Below are 17,571 nucleotides of genomic sequence, written 5' to 3' on the forward strand. Positions count from 1 at the left end.
CTCTATGGCACGATCTTGATGTATCGCGAGGTTTGCTATTGTAGTTGGATCTTATGATGTTTCTCCCCCTCTACTCTCTTGTGATGAATTGAGTTTCCCCTTTGAAGTTATCTTATCGGATTGAGTCTTTTATGAGAACACTTGATGTATATCTTGCCGTGCTTATCTGTGGTGACAATGGGATATCATGTGCCACTTGATGTATGTTTTGGTGACCAACTTGCGGTTTCCGCTCATGAACCTTTGCATAGGGGTTGGCACACGTTCTTGACTCTCCGGTAGAAACTTTGGGGCACTCTTTGAAGTACTTTTATGTTGGTTGGATGAATCTGAGATTGTGTGATGCATATCGTATAATCATGCCCACGGATACTTGAAGTGACAATGGAGTATCTAGGTGACATTACGGTTTTGGTTGATTTGTGTCTTAAGGTGTTATTCTAGTACGAACTCTTTTTATAGATTGATCCGAAAGAATAGCTTTGAGGTGGTTTCATACCCTACCTAATCTCTACATTTGTTCTCCGCTATTAGTGACTTTGGAGTGACTCTTTGTTGCATGTTGAGGGCTTGTTATATGATCTATCTATGTTATTATTGTTGAGAGAACTTGCACTAGTGAAAGTACGAACCCTAGGCCTTGTTTCCTATCATTGCAATACCGTTCACACTCACTTTTATCATTAGTTACCTTGCTGTTTTTTCAGATTACAAAAACCTTTATCTACCATCCATATTGCACTTGTATCACCATCTCTTCGCCGAACTAGTGCACCTATACAATTTGCCATTGTATTGGGTGTGTTGGGGACACAAGAGACTCTTTGTTATTTGGTTGCAGGGTTGCTTGAGGGAGACCATATTCATCCTACGCCTCCTATGGATTGATAAACCTTAGGTTATCCACTTGAGGGAAATTTGCTACTGTCCTACAAACCTGCGCACTTGCAGGCCCAACAACGTCTACAAGAAGAAGGTTGTGTAGTAGACATCAAGCTCTTTTCTGGCGCCGTTGCCGGGGAGGTGAGTGCTTGAAGGTATATCTTTAGATCTTGCAATCGAATCTTTTTGTTTCTTGTTTTATCACTAGTTTAGTTTATAAAAGAAAACTACAAAAAAATGGAGTTAAGTTTGTCTCATATGCTTCGTCTTTTTAATATCTTTCGTGAGTATGATGAAAAGGAAAATTGTGCTCAAGTGCTAGAAGAAGAATGCATTAAAATTTTGGTATTACATCTTTGAATGATCAGCATGATTGCAATGTTGTTAGTATGAATTCCTTAAATATCCATGATGCTAATGATATGCAAAGCCACAAGCTTGGGGAAACTATGTTTGATGAATATGATGTTTTTTGTCCCCCAAGTTTTGATGAGCAAATTTATTATGATGAAAGCATGTCTCCTATTTATGATGATTATATTGATGAAAGTGGGTTTGGAAGAGTGTCAACTTTAGGAAGTAGTGATCCCACTATTTTGGAGGATGTTGAATCTTATTGTGATGAATATGAAAGTGGATTTGGAAGAGTGTCAACTTTATTTAGTGATGATTCCACTATTTTGGAAGAGGTTCCAATTGATTATGAGAATAAAGTTGGTATCTATGATGATTATTGTGATGACTTGTATTCTATTAAGAATAATGATAACCATGAAACTTGTCATCATGATTTTAGTTTTCAATTGGATTATGCCTCACATGATAATTATTTTGTTGAGTTTGTTCCCACCACTATTCCGAATGAGAAGAATTTTGCTTATGTGGAGAGTAGTAAATTTTCTATGCTTGTAGATCATGAAAAGAATGCTTTAGGTGCTGGTTATATTGTTCAATTCATTCATGATGCTACTGAAAATTATTATGAGGGAGGAATATATGCTTGTAGGAATTCCAATAATATCAAGTTTCCTCTCTATGTGTTGAAAATTTTGAAGCTATGCTTGTTTTACCTTCCTATGCTTGTTGATTATTGTTCCCATAAGTTGTTTGCTCACAAAATCCCTATGCATAGTAAGTGGGTTAGACTTAAATGTGCTAGTCATATGCTTCATGATGCTCCCGTTATGTTTCAATTCTTATCTTTTATGTGAGCATCATTGTCATCATCATGCCTAGCTAGAAAGGCATTAAAGAAAAGCGCTTGTTGGGAGACAACCCAATATTTACCCTTACTGTTTTTGTGTGTCCACATGATTATGCTACTGTAATAATAATGTTTTATAGCTTTTGTTTCAATAAAGTGCCAAGTAAGACCTTTAGGATAACCTACGGTGATAGTTGTGTTGATCCTGCTGAAAATCAGAAACTTTTGCACCCAGTAAATTAGTTTTGTTAATTCACAGGAACGTGCTTCTGATCTGATTCGTCCTAATTTGGTAGAATTTTTGTAGTTCCAGAAGTATACATTTGATACAGATTACTACAGACTGTTCTATTTTTGACAGATTCTGTTTTCTATGTGTTGTTTGCTTATTTTGATGAATCTATAAGTAGTATCGGAGGGTATGAACCATAGATAAGTTAGAATATAGTAGAAATTACACCAATATGAATTTAGAATGAGTTCATTACAGTACCTAAGTGGTGGTTTTGTTTTCTTATACTAACGGAGCTTACGAGTTTTCTGTTGAGTTTTGTGTTGTGGAGTTTTCAAGTTTTGGGTAAAGATTCGATGGACTATGGAATAAGGAGTGGTAAGAGCCTAAGCTTGGGGATGCCCAAGGCACCCCAAGGTAATATTCAAGGACAACCAAGAGCCTAAGCTTGGGGGTGCCCCGGATGGCATCCCCTCTTTCGTCTTCGTTCATCGGTAACTTTACTTGGAGCTATATTTTTATTCACCACATGATATGTGTTTTGCTTGGGGCGTCATTTTCTTTTATTTTGTTTTGCTTGCTGTTTGAATACAATACCAAGATCTGAAATTCCTTAATGTTAGAGAGTCTTCGCATAGTTGCACAATTATTCGACTACTCGTTGATCTTTACTTATATCTTTCGGAGTAGTTTGTCTTTTGCTCTAGTGCATCACTTATATCTTTTAGAGCACGGCGGTGGTTATATTTTGTAGAACTTTCTAGTATCTCATGCTTCACTTATATATTTTTGAGAGTCTTTTAGAACAGCATGGTATTTGCTATGGTTACAAAGTTGGTCCTAGAATGATGAGCATCCAAGTTGGGTATAATAAAAACTATCATAGAAGTGAATTGGATGCTATGATCAATTTGATACTTGATAATTGTTTTGAGATATGGAGGTAGTGATATTAAAGTTATGCTAGCTGGGTGATTATGAATTTAAAGAATGCTTGTGTTGAGGTTTGTGATTCCCGTAGCATGCACGTATGGTGAACCGCTTTGTGATGAAGTTGGAGCACAATTTTATTTATTGATTGTCTTCCTTATGAGTGGCGGTCGGGGACGAGCGATGGTATTTTCCTACAAATCTATCCCCCTAGGAGCATGCGCGTAGTGCTTTTGTTTTTGATGACTTCTAGATTTTTCCAACACGTATATGAGTTCTTCTGACTAATGTTGAGTCCATGGATTATACGCACCCTCACCCTTCCACCATTGCTAGCCTCTCTTGTGCCGCGCAATTTCCGCCGGTACCATACACCCACCATATACCTTCCTCAAAACAGCCACCATACCTACCTATTATGGCATTTCCATAGCCATTCCGAGATATATTGCCATGCAACTTTCCATCGTTCCGTTCATATGACACGCATTACTTTTGTCATATTGCTCTTTGCATGATCATGTAGTTGACATCGTATTTGTGGCAAGGCCACCTTCATAATTTTCATACATGTCGCTCTTGATTCATTGCATATCCCGGTACACCGTCGGAGGCATTCATATAGAGTCATATCTTGTTCTAGCTTTGAGTTGTAAATCCATAAAAGTGTGATGATCTTCATTATTAGAGCATTGTCCCAGTGAGGAAAGGATGATTTAGACTATGATTCCCCCACAAGTCGGGATGAGACTTCAGACTTTACAAAAAGAAAAAAAAAAGAAAAAAAAAGAGGCCAAAGAAAAAAAAGAGAAAAAAAAGAAAAAAAAATAAAAAAATTAGAGAAAAAGAGAGAAGGGACAATGCTACTATCTCTTTTTCACACTCTTGCTTCAAAATAGCACCATGATCTTCATGTTAGAGAGTCTCATATGTTGTCACTTTCATATACTAGTGGGAATTTTTCATTATAGAACTTGGATTGTATATTCCAATAATGGGCTTCCTCAAAAGTGCCCTAGGTCTTTGTGAGCAAGCAAGTTGGATGCACCCCACTTAGTTTCTTTTGTTGAGCTTTCATATATTTATAGCTCTAGTGCATCCATTGCAATGCAATCCCTACTCACTCACATTGATATCTATTAATGGGCATCTCCATAGCCCGTTGATACACCTAGTTGATGTGAGACTATCTTCTCCTTTTTGTCTTCTCCACAACCACCTTTCTATTCCACATATAGTGCTATGTCCATGGCTCACGCTCATGTATTGCGTGAAAGTTGAAAAAGTTTGAGATTATTAAAGTATGAAACAATTGCTTCGCTTGTCATCGGGGTTGTGCATGATTAAATACTTTGTGTGATGAAGATGGAGCAACAGCCAGACTATATGATTTTATAGGGATAACTTTCTTTAGCCATGTTATTTTGAGAAGACATGATTACTTTGATTAGTATGCTTGAAGTATTAGTATTTCTTATGTCAATATGAACTTCTATTTTGTATCATTTGGATCTGAACATTCATGCCACAATAAAGAAAATTACATTATAAATTATGCTAGGTAGCATTCCACATCAAAAATTCTGTTTTTATCATTTACCTACTCGAGGACGAGCAGGAATTAAGCTTGGGGATGCTTGATACATCTCCAACGTATATATAATTGTTTATTGTTCCATGCTATTATATTACCCCTTTTGGATTTTTATGGGCTTTATTTTACACATTTATATCATTTTTGGGACTAACCTACTAACCGGAGGCCCAGTCCATATTGCTGTTTTATTGCCTATTTCAGTATTTAGAAGAAAAGGAATATCAAACGGAGTCCAAACGGAATGAAACCTTCGGAATCATCAGTTTTTGGAAGAATATCATCCTGGAGGCTTGGAGATCAAGTCAGAAGACCCTCGAGGAGCCCAGGAGATATGGGGTGCCCCCCCTACAGGGCGCGGCCTCCTGTATCGTGGACCCCTCGAGCACCTCCCGACCGACTACTTTCACCTATATATGCCTACGTACCCTAAAACCATCAAAAATCAAGATAGATCGGGAGTTTCGCCGCCGCAAGCCTCTGTAGCCACCAAAAACCTCTCGGGAGCCCGTTCCGGCACCCTGCCGGAGGGGGAATCCATCACCGGTGGCCATCTTCATCATCCCGACGCTCTCCATGACGAGGAGGGAGTAGTTCACCCTCGGGGCTGAGGGTATGTACCAGTAGCTATGTGTTTCATCTCTCTCTCTCTCTCTCTCTCTCTCTCTCTCTCTCTCGTGTTCTCTCTATGGCACGATCTTGATGTATCGTGAGCTTTGCTATTGTAGTTGGATCTTATGATGTTTCTCCCCCTCTACTCTCTTGTGATGAATTGAGTTTCCCCTTTGAAGTTATCTTATCGGATTGAGTCTTTTATGAGAACACTTGATGTATGTCTTGCCGTGCTTATCTGTGGTGACAATGGGATATCATGTGCCACTTGATGTATGTTTTGGTGACCAACTTGTGGGTTCCGCCCATGAACCTTTGCATAGGGGTTGGCACACATTCTTGACTCTCCGGTAGAAACTTTGGGGCACTCTTTGAAGTACTTTTATGTTGGTTGGATGAATCTGAGATTGTGTGGCACATATCGTATAATCATGCCCACGGATACTTGAAGTGACAATGGAGTATCTAGGTGACATTAGGGTTTTGGTTGATTTGTGTCTTAAGGTGTTATTCTAGTACAAACTCTTTTTATAGATTGATCTGAAAGAATAGCTTTGAGGTGGTTTCGTACCCTACCATAATCTCTACATTTGTTCTCCGCTATTAGTGGCTTTGAAGTGACTCTTTGTTGCATGTTGAGGGCTTGTTATATGATCTATCTATGTTATTATTGTTGAGAGAACTTGCACTAGTGAAAGTATGAGCCATAGGCCTTGTTTCCTATCATTGCAATACCGTTTACACTCACTTTTATCATTAGTTACCTTGCTATTTTTTCAGATTACAAAAACCTTTATCTACCATCCATATTGCACTTGTATCACCATCTCTTCGCCGAACTAGTGCACCTATACAATTTGCCATTGTATTGGGTGTGTTGGGGACACAAGAGACTCTTTGTTATTTGGTTGCAGGGTTGCTTGAGAGAGACCATCTTCATCCTACGCCTCCTACAGATTGATAAACCTTAGGTCATCCACTTGAGGGAAATTTGCTACTGTCCTACAAACCTGTGCACTTGCAGGCCCAACAACATCTACAAGAAGAAGGTTGTGTAGTAGACATCAGGGGGCAATCCTACTCCAAGTAGGATTCGGGCTCCCTTTCCTATTCCAACAAGGAGAAGGGGGAAGGAGGGGGAGGGGAGAAGGAAAGGAGGGCCGGCCCCCCTAGTCCAATTCGTTTTGAGCCGGGGGGGGCGCCACACCTTGGCCTGCCTTCCCTCTTCCACCACTTGGCCCATGAGGCCCATTAACCCCCCCGGGGGGTTCCGGTAACCCCCCGGTACTCCGAAAAATACCCGATACACCTCGGAACTATTACGGTGTCCGAATATAGTCTTCCAATATATCAATCTTTATGTATTGACCATTTCGAGACTCCTCGTCATGTCTGTGATCTCATACGGGACTCCGAACAACCTTCTGTACATCAAATCAAATAAACTCATAATACCAATCGTCATCGAATGTTAAGCGTCCGGACCCTACGGGTTCGAGAACTATGTAGACATGACTGAGACACATCTCCGGTCAATAACCAATAGTAGAACCTGGATGCTCATATTGGTTCCTACATATTCTACAAAGATCTTTATCGGTCAAACCGCATAACAACATACATTGTTTCCTTTGTCATCGGTATGTTACTTGCCCGAGATTCGATCGTTGGTATCATCATACCTAGTCCACTCTCGTTACTGGCAAGTCTCTTTACCCGTTCTATAATGCTTCATCTCGTAACTAACTCATTAGTCACAATGCTTGCAAGGCTTATAATGATGAGTATTACCGAGAGGGCCCAGAGATACCTCTCCGAAACACGGAGTGACAAATCCTAAGCTCGATCTATGCCAACCCAACAAATGTTGGGGAACGTAGTAATTTCAAAAAAATTCCTACGCACACACAAGATCATGGTGATGCATAGCAACAAGAGGGGAGAGTGTGTCCACAAACCCTCAGAGACCGAAAGCGAAAGCGTTAGCACAACGCAGTTGATGTAGTCGTATGTCTTCACGATCCAACCGATCAAGTACCGAATGCACTGCACCTCTGAGTTCTGCACACGTTCAACTCGATGACGTCCCTCGAACTCCGTTCCAGCCGAGCTTTGAGGGAGAGTTCCGTCAGCACGACGGCATGGTGATGATGATGATGTTCTACCGACGCAGGGCTTCGCCTAAGCACCGCTACGATATTATCGAGGTGGATTATCGTGGAGGGGGCCACCGCACACGGCTAAGAGATCCAAGGGATCAATTGTTGTGTATAGAGGTGCCCCCCTGCCCTCGTATATAAAGGAGCAAGGGGGAAGGCCGGCCAGCCTTGGGGCGCACCAAGGAGGGGAGGAGTCCTCCTCCTAGTAGGAGTAGGACTCCCCTCTTTCCTAGTCAAACTACGAAAAGGAAGGGGGAAGGAAGGAGAGGGAAAGGAGAAGGAAAGGGGGGGCGCCCCCCTCCCTAGTCCAATTAGGACCCCCTATAGGGAGGGGGCGCAGCTGCCCCTTGTGGGCTGCCTTCCCTCTTCACTATGGCCCATGTAGGCCCAATAGTCCCCCGGGGTTTCCGATAACCCCCGGCACTCCGATAAATACCCGAATCACTCGGAACCTTTCAGATGTCCGAATATAGTCGTCCAATATATCGATCTTTACGTCTCAACCATTTCGAGACTCCTCATCATGTCCCCGATCTCATCCGGGACTCCGAACTACCTTCGGTACATGAAAACACATAAACTCATAATATAACCGTCATCGAACTTTAAGCGTGCGGACCCTACGGGTTCGAGAACTATGTAGACATGACCGAGACACGTGTACGGTCAATAACCACTAGCAGAACATGGATGCTCATATTGGCTCCCACATATTCTACGAAGATCTTTATCGGTCAAACCACATAACAACATACGTTGTTCCCTTTGTCATCGGTATGTTACTTGCCCGAGATTCGATCATCGGTATCTCAATACCTAGTTCAATCTCGTTACTGGCAAGTCTCTTTACTCATTCCGTAATACATCATCCTGTAACTAACTCATTAGTTACAATGCTGGCAAGGCTTATAGTGATGTGCATTACCGAGTGGGCCCAGAGATACCTCTCCGACAATCGGAGTGACAAATCCTAATCTCGAAATACGCCAACCCAACAAGTACCTTCGGAGACACCTGTAGAGCACCTTTATAATCACCCAGTTACGTTGTGACATTTGGTAGCACACAAAGTGTTCCTCCGGTAAAAGGAAGTTGCATAATCTCATAGTTATAGGAACATGTATAAGTCATGAAGAAAGCAATAGCAGCATACTAAACGATCAAGTGCTAAGCTAACGGAATGGGTCAAGTCAATCACATCATTCTCCTAATGACGTGATCCCGTTAATCAAATGATAACTCATGTATATGGTTAGGAAACTTAACCATCTTTGATTAACGAGCTAGTCAAGTAGAGGCATACTAGTGACACTATGTTTGTCTATGTATTCACACATGTATTATGTTTCCGGTTAATACAATTCTAGCATGAATAATAAACATTTATCATGAAATGAGGAAATAAATAATAACTTTATTATTGCCTCTAGGGCATATTTTCTTCAACAAACACCTTCGGAAACACCTGTAGAGCATCTTTATAATCACCCATTTATGTTTTGACATTTGATAGCACACAAAATGTTCCTCCGGTATTCGGGAGTTGCATAATCTCATAGTCTGAGGAACTTGTATAAGTCATGAAGAAAGCAGTAGCAATGAAACTGTAACGATCATAATGCTAAGCTAACGGATGGGTAATGTCCATCACATCATTCTCCTAATGATGTGATCTCGTTCATCAAATGACAACACATGTCTACGGTTAGAAAACATAACCATCTTTGATCAACGAGCTAGTCAAGTAGAGGCATACTAGGGACAATATGTTTTGTCTATGTATTCACACATGTACTAAGTTTCTGGTTAATACAATTCTAGCATGAACAATAAACATTTATCATGAAATAAGGAAATGAATAATAACTTTATTATTGCCTCTAGGGCATATTTCCTTCAGTTCTTCCTCACATGTGATAGCGGTCGGCCGCATTATGTGTTCTTTCTCCCCCGATAAGTGTGATGTATCAAATTTCTGGTTGATTTTCTTTGTAGGGCATACTATGATTTATTTGCCTTTTTTCTTTGCTTCTGGGAGGCGCAAGACCTCTTTTGCATTTTAGTTTTCTTTGAGTCATTTTGTGTTGATCTGCTCCTTGAGGGCGGATGAATAAGCGAGGGGTATAATGTCATGGGAGGTAGAAAATGATACAATAAGCGTTTTGTTTTGATCCATCGACTTCGCTAGTTCTCTGGCATTGCAACAGAGTTGTAGTTTACCACATTGCAAGTGGGCTTATTATCATAATGAAGATCATAGATACTGGAGGACTATATGAGTTTTGCCTAATGGTATTTCAGTAGATTGTAGGAGTTTAAGAAAATTATTTAATATGAAGTCGAAAATCATTTATCTATCTAAATTTGAGACCCAATATTTTGTGAAATGCCTTGCAAGTGTACTCAAAGTTCAATTGTTTTCATTGTGTGCCCTAAACACTATGGAACTAGATATTCGAATCAAATACACCTAAACTAGTAAATATTCAAATAATTATTTGGCTCAATAATAGTTCTTTTTGTTCCTCATCCATTCACAACAACTAGGCACTAAGCCTACCATCCATTGCATATGAGGTTGATGTTATTACACTGAAATAATGGTACTTACACTTTTTTTTAAATTAAATCAGGTTTATATTAGATAACAGATTATCAGATAGAATCAGACCCATGTAAACCGACCCTAAACATATAGTAGATTAGAGCATCTCTAGCAGATCCGTGCAAAATTCCAGCCGTCTTATCGGATGAAGCATTTTGTTTTTTGCCCGAACAGGTCCGCTAAACTTAGCTGGGGCCAGCGCTATATCTACGACTTCGCTCCCTTTTACTGGATGCAGACATTATCCCCTCCGATGCACCCCCCCCCCCCCCCCCCCCCCCCCCCCCCCCCCGAGCCGCTGCTACCACGCCCCAACTTCAAATCTTGCCTCTTCTCTGGCTTCTTTTCTTCTCCTTAATGGGAGGTGCTGCTGACGGCCGTGGCGGGTTGCTGACGTGCAAGCTCGGACGCCAGGACATGGAGGCCAGCATATCCATTGATCCGGCCCATTGTCAAGCTATGGCACTCCAAACAAGCTTGCGACCGCGACCAGCTCCCCTGCGACGGCAGGCGAGCTCTTTGGGCTGGTTTCAACGAGCTCCATAACACCCTTTTCCCGCACATCCAGAGGCACAGCAAGGCGGGAGCGTGGGGTGGCGGCCCAACAAGAAGGCATCGTCGGCTGTCTCGCCGCCGCAAAGGACAAGCACACCCTCGTCAAGTCCATGGAGAAATTCTACCTATGTACGAACTATGGTGGTGTGATGAACTATTTGTAGCATGAACTGGTTTTTAAATTTGTAGTACGAATTTAACTGGATCTGTTCTGCCGAAACCTTTGCGCTCCCTCTAAAACAACTTTGCAGTACCGGATTTTACTGGGTCTGCTAGAGATGACCTTATAACTAGGACTATAAACCTACAACTTCCTCCCAAAACCACAATTGAACTTGTAACTGTTGAACCATCACATATGTATGGACAACATCGATAAATCTGGCCATTGAAGTATCTACATAGTTCAATAGAGGGGAAACCTCATTGAATCGTCGCAATATTATAGTGGATACAATAGGGACCGACTATCGAGACGAGCATATCGTGGCAAACTACAACGCCAACCTTGCTCGAAGTGGCTCGGAAGAAGAGGGTGTTGAAGAGAATGATATTGCCATGAGTGATTCACGGTTTCACATAGAGCCGGCAAAAATCCCCAAAACCAAAACCAAATTCTAGAATGGCATAAGCAGAGTGGGCAAAATCTAGAGTGCTCTACAATTTGACATTTTACTTTTGCCACTCTTAGATTTTAGAGTGGCAATTATGATATATTGTCAAAAGTTAAGAGTGAAAAAAGTGAAAAAAATTTGTTTGTTTTTGCCACGAAATTACATTTGTGATACATTGTCAAAAGCTAAGAGTGACAAGACTGAAATGTGGCATAAGCAAAGTTGGCAAAAATTTGAAGTGGCTAAAACATAGTTTTTTCCCTATAAAAATCCAGGCTCCCGATAAGGCGGTAACGCTAAGAGCATCTCCAACAGCCGCGCTCTAAACGCGCCACGCGGAAAAAGTAGGGGTTTTAGCGCGCGCGCTACCGTTCCCGGCGCTCCAGCGGATGCACAAAAACCGCGCGCGCGGCATATGTAATTCAGCGCGCGGGCGGAAACGCCATCGCGCTCCGCTTATTTGCTGCACCCGCTCCCGCTCGCTGGACTCTCGAGCACTCGCGCATAACTCCACCTACCCATCCGCGCCACCCCATTTTTCCGGCGACCGTTCCGGTGCTTCCCCGGTCTCTTTCCGCGCGGCCGCGGCTTCCTTCCTCTCTCTCTAATCAGCGCCCCCCGTCGCGCGCGGTAATCTCCGACGAACAGCGCCCGGCCGCCCACCGCCGCTTTGGCGCCCGCAAGGTGTTCGACAAAAGGCCCGCAAGGTATGTATTGCTTCCAACTTCCACATTTTTGCATGAAATTTGGTGCATGTTGTTTATAGCCTAGTTTTGAACATTTTAGATGAGTTCGTCATATGACTCTTCCGAAGAAGAATTTGATATGGAAGAGGAGGAGGATCTTGCAATGATCCTAGATATGCACATCAATAAAAAACCGAAGCACGGTGGTTCGGTTATGGGTCGGCAAAAAAATTGGAGGGATAGGATTGATGCCCACAACGGATTGAGAGGCACTATTTTGTGGAGAATCCCACATACCCGAGTCGTACTTTCATCGCCGGTTTAGGATGAGCACCGAGTTGTTCAGGCGTATTGCGTAGAAACTAGCAAGCCATGACCGGTTTTTTCAGCAGAGGAGGAATGCCGCCGGAGAGCTCGGGCATAACACCTTTTAGAAGGTGACAACCGTTTTGCGTATGTTGGCATACGATATCCCCGTTGATCTAGTTGATGATCATTCTTGGCCATGGGTGAGAGCCAAGCCATCATGTGTGTCAAGCGCTTCGCAGTCGGAATTGTGCAAGTGTTTGGCCCGGAGTACTTGAGAACTCCCAATGCTGAAGATGTCGCAAGGCTATTGGAGATGGACAAAGCTCACGGGTTCCCAGGTATGCTTGGCTCAATAGATTGCATGCATTGGAGTTGGAAGAATTGTCTAAAAGCATGGCATGGACAATTCCACGGACAAAAAAAGAGTTCCACTATAATCCTTGAAGCGATGGCCGATCAAGAGACTTGGATTTGGCATGCTTTTTTTGGAATGCCTGAATCTTTGAATGACATCAACGTTGTCAACCTATCACCACTGATGAGTAAGATTGCAAATGGTGAACTGCCACCGGTGCAGTTTGTAGCTAATGGTCGTACATACAACCATGGCTACTATCTTGCGGATGGCATCTACCCAAAGTGGCAAACATTTGTGAAGCCGTTAAAAAAATCGGAAGGTAATAAATATCTTGATTTCCACAATGCTCATGTGGCGGTTAGAAAAGATGTGAAGAGAGCTTTTGGGATCTTGCAAGCCCAAATTGCTACTGTGAGAGGACCGGCTAGAATTTGGGATAATGCATGTTTGTGTGATCATGCACAACATGATCATCAAGAATAAGCGTGGCCAAGATGTAGACTACTCTCACAATGAGCTCTCGGGACATCCCGTGCGAGTGCGGCGGAGGGCTGAAAGGGTGACCCGTTTTGTTGCCTCCTATCATGCCATTCGACGTCCGGCGGCGCATAATGAATTCAAGAAGGATCTCATTGAGGAGCGGTGGACTTGGAATGGCCGCCGAAGAGCATCATGATTTGTGCGTTTGATGTTGTATTGTTGAACTAATTATGTATTTCTCAAAATACTATTTGTTTGATGAGTTGTAATAAATTGAACTATTCATTTAAACTTGGTTGAATGATGTTTGTGATTTAAAAATTATATGCCATGTCTTTGTTTTGTGAATGTGCTGTAAAATGCAACAAATGTGGATGGCGGCTGCTCGCGCGCGCTGCATTTTAGTGCAGCTGCTGAAGCCAGTGCTGCGCGCCGCGTCAAACCTGACGATGAATGCGTCGCAAACCAGATTTTAACGTGCCGCCCGTTGGACGCCTGTTGGAGAAGCTCTAAGGCCCTGTACAACGGCAGGTGCTTAGACAGGTGCCAGAGAAAAAAACCCGGTTTTTTTTTCAAGATTGGACTGCACGGGTGCTTAGAAAGGGGGGGAGAAGCAAACATTTGCTTCCGGTGCCAGCCGGTGCTTCGAAGAAATAACCGCTCCCGAAAAGTCACGGGTGCTTCACCCGGTGCCTCCATCGGCAAAAGAAAGAAAAAAAGTGCCTCCATGTGAGCAGCAGAGATTCTTCACGTGAGCAGCTGACCAGCTCTGTCATCAACAGGGACATCACTTGACTATTCATCTAGATCCCTGTACATAGCTTCCCACTGCGGTCACAGAGCTGACAACATAAACAAAAGTCAGTCTGCTACCCTGATTATATAGCAGAAGACAGGAAGTGCATGTGCATGTATCAAAAATAAATTCATCTCATGGTTGCCAAAAGAAGATTGTTAATTAGTCAAATTCAGTAACGAATCTCTCCGTCCAGAAGGGTTCATTCATGCAGTTTTCTTTGGAGGTGGTTGTGGCTTTAGTAAAAAAGAATTTTGATATAAATCCTATAGGGACTAGCGAATGAGAAACTGAGCTAACAAAATGGTTTGCATGTCAAGAACTAAAAATAGTTACCTGTTGACCGATTGATGCATCCCATACGCTCAGGAGTGGCATAGACCATTGCATGTGGTGGCTGCCCTGAGAAGTGAATCAATATTGACCAAGCTGCAAGGGAAAGGACCTTTTCAAGTTAATACTGGCCACATGACTTGTGATATGCAGCACTGAAGCGGTCAAATATTTTTACATGCAACTTGCGAAGAAGTTGTGTTGGTTCAGACTCTTTATATATAGGCTACTTCTCATAGTTTTTTGTGCAGTCACTCTCTTTGCAGAAGATCATGGATTCTCAGATCCCCTTCATGGATTTGATGAATGATGGGTCAACTGCATATGAGGCTGGCTATGGTGGGAATTACAATAGTTTAGGTGTTGGAGGGGATGGAGATGAACGGGAGGACAACAACGACGAAGAAAAGGGTAGCAAGAGGCTACCATGGACCGAAGAGGATAACATTCGATTGGTAACTAGTTCCCTTATGTTATCTACTATTTTTATTTTAACTTGTCCATTACAATTGTTTATAATGTAGTGCATTGAACATGTAGATTAGTGCTTGGTTAAACAAGCTCGGTTTGCCATTCTACGTTATGCAGCCAATTATTGGCATCGCTCTACCCTTGCCAACATCATGTATGCATGTATTATACTGCATAACATGATAGTAGAGGATGAAAGAGGTAACTATAGTGGTGCCCATGACTATAATTATGACCAAGGACGACATCCTGTAGCACCGGTACGGCACGAGCATGGTCCTATTGATGGTTTCGCCAATTTACTAGAGAGGAATAATTCTGTTCGTGATAGAGCCACTCACCGACGTCTCAAGCGTGATCTAATTCAGCATATTTGGGATAAATCTCAAGAGAACCGGCACAACAATTAGGTATATGATGCAATAGTGTTTAATTTATAGTTTAGTTATGTCATATTTGTGTAATGTGTTACCTTTTCAAGCTTTGATTTTTGTCGAGTCACTGAAATAAGTTATTTCAAGAAATAAAATAAGTATATTTTTCTTTGTTTCAATATATCGTGTAGAATGCTATTATCTCTCATGGGTGAAATGGTCTATAGAACTGCCTGCATGCTTTGACCAAGGGGATAACTCCATGCACATGCAAGATAACAGCCATGCAATATCTTGCTATACGGCCAAGGACCAATTCAATAGCCTGACTAGATCACCTAGGGAATAAGTCCATGCACCTGCAACATAACAACCGTGGTGATTGAGATACTAGATGTCAACCCTCTATAAATAGCATGGCATTTAACCAGTATAAGCACAACCCACTTTCATGCAAGAAAATGGATCCTGAAGGTGCAATTGCCAACGGAAGCATACACTTGCAATGGACTGAAGAAGAAGACCTGCAACTGGTAAGACATTGTTTTCACTATCTTCAATGGTTGCTTTCTATTATTATTGCTAATTACTATAGTATGTTCAACATGCAGATCTTTGCGTGGTTAAACAACTCAATTCAGGCTATCGATGAAAATTTAGAGGATTTGTGGAACCAAATCGCCAACGATTTCAATGAAAATAGTCTTCATGAACGACGGAGGCAGTCAATCCAATGCAAGCGACACTGGTATAAGCTGAATAATAGAATTGTCCTATTTCATAGTATGTGGCGTAGGGTGAGAGATTTGTACATTACTTGCAGATCTAGTGATGAATTAGTGTCTAGAGCACTTGATATGTACAGGTCAGAAACAAACAAGTCCTTCAAAGATCTGAACTCATGGAGTGTGCTAAGGAATGAGCCCCATTGGAACTTGATCAACTTCCAGTGAGAAGACAATGATGAATTATTTGATATCATTCTAGGCGATTGTAGGTTCAAATAAGGTTGAATCAGTAGTTGAGTTAATGGTACCATTTTTTTAATCAGTAGTTTTTTTTGTGAGAACATCGATGTTTTATTTTTGCCAACTGATATGTGAGATAAGCAAAATCACCCTATTCTTGTATCTACACGTCCCAATAAATTAGATCAGCTGTATGAATCAGATCATATCAATGAGACATGTCACTTCACAAATCCTAGTCTGTACTAAAAGCTGTAGTAGCTTCTGATGAGATGAACATGAACAGATGATCTCAATTATGCAGCATATGACATGAGAAATAAGTACAGGCAGGCACAAACAACTATATAATATAAGAATGATCAAATAATCAACTCTATGGTCAAGCAATCCAGTTTTTACCACCATACTGAAATATATAGCAGATTAGGAGGGTCAAGTACTCAACCTGCAGCACTGTGCCAACGCCTCCTCCCTTCCTCCAGCAACCCAATACCCGGACCTGAAAGCAAACATGATGGAATAAAAAAATGATGTTTAGGCCGAACAATCATCAAGAATCGGAACAGCAGCAAGGGAAGCCTCTCCATGTGGCAGGCGCAGATGCACAATCGAGCTAGTACCTGAAAACGCAACACCAAATCAACCTCGCTCCGGCAGAGCTCCGGCAGCGACCTCGCTCTCCACACCCTTCTCGTTTTTCCTACCCACACCGGCAGCAGCCAGCAGTCAGATCCTTGCACGAAGAACGGTCGAGCGAATCAACGAACCTCAGTTACTCACCTCTGCTAGAAGACGGATCCTGCTCCCCTATGCACACGGCTCGTCGAGAACCACCTGGGCCAGGTCCTTTACCCCCGGCGTGACCCCGCGCGACTCCTCCCCGACACCGGCTGCATCATCGAGAAAGGCCTGGACCCCCGCACGAAGGACTCCCGCGGCTGCGCCACCGGCGAAGCAGCGCCGGGCGGCTTGAGGAAGAAGCCGCGCCATGGGAGCACCGGAGGAAGGGGCGGCGCTGTGCTTTGGAATCGGAGCTGTCGCCGGCGTGATTTGGGGATTACTGTGTGGTCAGGATACAGAGGAGATGAGAGGATAACGCGAGGAGGAGGGAGCTGAGCGTGTGAGCGTTATTTTAGTGGACGGAGCTGAGCATGCGAGCGTTATTTTAGTCGCGTAGCATCCCGCATTGGAGAGAACGGGTGCCAGGCCAGGTGCTACGCCTACGTCAAACCAACTGAGGCACCTCTGATTACCACCTCCCCATTGCGAGACCACCTTTATTAGCGACGCAATGCTAGTCTTTTTTCCTTAAGCACCTGGCATAAGCACCTGCCGTTGTACAGGGCCTAAGCGTCATCAAGACATAAATGGAACTGGAGGAGTTTTGTTCGAGATGCCATCGTCGG

At 42.6% G+C, this 17,571-nt stretch overlaps 1 long non-coding RNA gene across 1 annotated transcript; it reads right to left on the bottom strand.

Annotated features, from left to right (window-relative positions):
- Positions 1-13,699: 13,699 nt before the first annotated feature.
- Positions 13,700-17,287, bottom strand: LOC123157351 (uncharacterized). The gene is made up of 5 exons (XR_006478959.1): positions 16,946-17,287; positions 16,786-16,865; positions 16,611-16,664; positions 14,353-14,445; positions 13,700-14,062 (listed from the first exon to the last, which is right to left on the bottom strand). It is a non-coding gene; the product is annotated as an uncharacterized lncRNA (long non-coding RNA).
- Between the last annotated feature and the right edge of the window lie 284 nt (positions 17,288-17,571).

The sequence above is a fragment of the Triticum aestivum genome, chromosome 7B, assembly GCF_018294505.1.
Source record: "Triticum aestivum cultivar Chinese Spring chromosome 7B, IWGSC CS RefSeq v2.1, whole genome shotgun sequence".
In the NCBI taxonomy this organism is placed as follows: Eukaryota; Viridiplantae; Streptophyta; class Magnoliopsida; order Poales; family Poaceae; genus Triticum; species Triticum aestivum.